Raw genomic sequence first — 4289 nt, 5'->3', positions numbered from 1 at the left:
TGGCTATTTCCTGAACTGCATCATCATTTTCCTCTGATGAAACTTGCTAATACCAATCAGAATCTCTTTTTCCAACTGACTGCGATGCCCGCGTCCTCTCCCCGAACACTTGCAGTGAGCTGAGCAATGGCATTCTACAGACTCAGCAAATCCGCGAAGCCCTTTCCCTCTCCGATGACGCGCTCTGAAGGCACCCGAAGATCCCACGCCCTAGTTCCTTGCGATTCTCACCTGTTTTAGCAGCCCTGTGATGCTTTGTGACTTCATTGCTGAAAGCCCCTCTGATGAGTCCTCTTACTAGCCCTTATTCCTGCTCCCTGTCCTGTACGCCTCTTCGTGCTCTGGCCTTTATCACCAGCCGCCCCCGTAGGCCGGTCCGCTAGCATGCTCCCTCATGCATTACACAAACGAATTTCTTGAGGGCAGTGAACCAAACAATCTGCTGTCTCTTTTCCAGAGGGAGAAAGAAGCCGCCCTCTAAACACATCTTTATTGAGATGTGACTTAGAGACTACAGAGCTGGCATGTTTGAAACCTGCAGTTCCGTTTCCAGTAGGTCATAGAGCAGTCCCTCCGTGGCCCTCATTAACTTTAGACATTGCCTTCACACTGAAGAGAAGCCTCCATTCGTTCCTGGTGACGCCTTGCTCCGGTGCCCTGGCCCAGCCCTGTGCTCCCTCTAATCCTAGATGCTGGCTACGTTACTGTGCCTGCACCATTTGTCTGTTCTGACACTGTAGAAAGTGGTCACACTGATGTCACCTGTAGCTCCTGGCTTCTTTAACCTGCCACGCTTTTGAGAGCCATCATTCTGCAGCATCTGTCTGAACTTAATTCCTTCTCATTGCTACATCGCATTAACCTGGACAGATAAGTCGCACTCCACCTATCCATCAGCTGACGGACAGCTCAGCTGTTCCCCTGCAGACGCATGCACAGACATGTTTTCAGGGCTCTTTGGCACACACCTAGAACTGGAATTGCTAGATCGGCCCAACTTCATCTTCAGTGTTCAGAGGGACCAAAGTGGTTGATGGTTGCTTCCCCTTGATTTTCCCACCAGCAGCATAGAAGGGTTCCAACCTCTCTCTCTCCTCGCCAGTGATTGTTGCTCCGAGTGTTCACAGTCACCATGGTGACTCTCTCTGGGCATGGTTTTGCTTTATGTCACCAAACGACTTCTCCTGTGCCATTAGCCGTCTCTATGATTACCTTGGAATAAAATGACAATCTTTTACCCATTTTTATTTGTATTTGTTTATTTGGGGGCCCTAAGGATTAAGTCGGGGCCTGGAGCGCTCTTACTCCTCATTCTACCGCAGAGCTGTATCCCTCACCCACTGTCCTTTGGAAAATTTTGTGGTTTATCTCTTCATTCTTGGATTATGAAGATTCTAACTGCAAATCCCATATCTGGCATGGAATTCACTAAGTAGACCAGGTTAGCCTTTGGCCTTGGATTCACAGGGATACCCCTCCCTCTGATTCCTGAGTGCTGGGCGAAAAGGTGTCCCTTAAAGCAAAAATGTGTTAAATTCTGAAGAAGTTGAGGTATTGCCTGATCTTTTACTGATCTTTTATTTTATTTATTTTTATTTATTTATTTATTTAATTTTTTTTTGTCGGTTTGTGTTTTAGTGTTACAGCTCTGGTCATCACCAGACTGAAGGTCTCTTGGTCTTTCAAGTTGTATAGTTTTAGCTCAGCTATCTAGGCCGATGATCCTCTGGAAGCGTATCATTGTGTGTGATATTAAGCAGTCGTTCATTCAAATCAGTTCTTTTGTATGTGGATATCCATTTGTCCCAGGGACTTTTCGTTTATTTAAGAGACCATCCCCCACCCTGTTGAATTCTTTGGGTACCTCTGTCAAAAGTCAATTGAGCATAACTGTCAGGGCTTGTGTTTCCGTCCCGCTGCTCGGTGGCTGTGTACACCGCGAGGTTTGGACTGCTGGAGTGTTGCAGGAGGTTTTCACATTGGGAAGCCCGAGTCAACCAGCTCAGGCCCTCCCCCTTCCGAGGCTCCTGCATTCCCCCATGAATTTGAGCATTAGTGCTAGGTACAGACAGACCCTAGACTCCGTCAGAAAGCCCCTGCTCCTCACAGTGAAAGCACCCCTCTCATACCTAGTGTAAAATTGGACAAGGGAGACTGAGGGGCGGGTATGCTTTGGAGCTGAAGAGAAGACAGGTTCTTTGAAAGGAGGATGAGAATAAAAGAGGCAAAAGGTTTGGTGAGCCTCCCGCTCTGGAGCTCTGGAGAGGAATGTTTGCTCAGAGCGGGCGGGCGGTTTGCCTTAGCACCAGGGGATATTGTGAAAGCTGATTGAAATGGGAAAGTCCATTGATCTCCTCAGAAGGCCAGAAAGTCTAAGCAAGCAGCGCTCTGAGTTTGTTGATTGTCACAGAAGATTCTCTTTAACCAAGGGAAGCAGCTGGTGCCCGCTCTCTGCAGCTGAAAGACAAGGAACAAACAATAAAGAACTGTCCTCAGCCTTTTCCTGCCTCCCTCGGTGGCCACCCTAACCTCTGTCCCGCTTTGTTAGCCCTTCCTTTCATATGGTCCCCAAGCAAGAGAGAGGAGAGAAAGAAAAAAGAAGCCAGAGAAGGAGAGAGGGAGAGGGAGAGAGACAGACAGACAGACAGAGACAGAGAGAGACAGAGAGAGACAGAGAGAGAGAGAGAGAGAGTGTGTGTGTGTGTGTGTGTGTTAGAGGTGTTAGGAGATTCCAGATCTTTAAAAATGAAGGGTCCTGGGTAGGCGAGATGGCATAGTAAGTAAAATCACTTACCAGAAAGTCTGGTGAGCCGAGTTCAATCACCAGAACCCGAAAACGGTAATGGGGGCGGACCAATTCCACAAAGGTGTCCTCTGACCTTCACATGAGTCCTGTGGCATGAGTCAGAGCCCCCATCCACAATCACACAAACACACATGCACGTATACACACGTATGCATACACACACATGCACACGCGCGCGCACACACTCACGAACTAAAGATCCACAACCCTGCTATGTAATATAATAAAATGTAGCTAACGTCATATAAATGACACCCTTTGACTGTGTAATCCAACTTCTGGGAATTTATCCCAAAGAAATGAGATATGCGGAAATGGGGGAGCAAGGATATTGATGGCAGTATTCTCTATAATCATGCAAGGCTGGAACACCTAAGTCTCCAAAAATGGGAGCATGTTACACAACACCATGGCAGTAAAACCTGTAGATTGTACACTGGGTCCACAGAGGGTGAAAATAGACCTTGACTGCATGTGTGTCCGCTGCCCAGGGCCCACGTCAGCTTCACCCTCACCTGATTCATTGCAGTGGGCTTCCAACGAGTGTTTCTGTTTTCTCCTGTTCCCCATTCTCACTTAGCAGACTTAGGAATTCTCGAGAAAGGGTGAGTATACCATTGCCTCCCTGACTCCCGTCTCATTCAGGAGAGAAGCTGTTGTCTCTCCGTCAGAACAGACCCTCGGCCTCCTGGCCTCCATCACCGCCCACCTCATGAGCTTCCACTGTCTTGCACACCCTGCTCTGCTTCTTCCTTGACCTCAAATGCACCTTTCCTCACGTCAACCTCTCCTTCCAGATGTCCGTTGGTCTGTGTTCTCAGGAATCCTTGAGATCTTCATTTTCATATGCCTCACAGACTTCCCTTTGTGAAATCGCCGTCTTTCCCCAGCCCTAGATCCCAGGACTCCCTATTGCTTCTTCTGTTTCCTTCTTCAGTGGCGTCTCTCACCTCGCGGGACTTATCTTAGGGGGTACTGTCTGCTTCCCCTGGAAGGGGGCCTGGAAAACGGGTTTGCATTTGCTGTTCTCTGCTGCATCATCCGTATCTCAGCCGTGCCCGGCAAATGAGCATGAGCCTTCTAAGACGTACTTACTAAATGACTGTAACTACCAAAGTCAAGATTAAGGAACACACGGCCACCATTTTTGAACACTGGAAAGCACAAACTATGCAGTGTGATGTACACAGGCGCTCTAGAGTGGAAGATGTGTGGATCCCAGTCCCGATGCTACCACTTTCCAATTGGGCAGACGTGGATGACTGTACAGAAGCTCTCGGCTCCATTATCTATGAAGTAGGAATAGCAACGTCTTCCTCCGCACTTCTGGAAAGATGAGATGAGGCGCAGACACACTGCCTGGCACGCAGTAGGCACAGTGTGAGCATCATGCTTCTCTCCTGCAGACGACCCGTGGGATGAAGCTGCAAAACTGGAGGTAACGTGGGTGCCTCGGATGCAGGGGTTATGCCTTTTACAGTTT

This window comes from Myodes glareolus, chromosome 17 (assembly GCF_982192425.1).
Source record: "Myodes glareolus chromosome 17, mMyoGla1.1, whole genome shotgun sequence".
Taxonomy (NCBI): Eukaryota; Metazoa; Chordata; class Mammalia; order Rodentia; family Cricetidae; genus Myodes; species Myodes glareolus.
The sequence above is the reverse complement of the archived record's forward strand: the minus strand, read 5'-3'. Positions refer to the sequence as shown.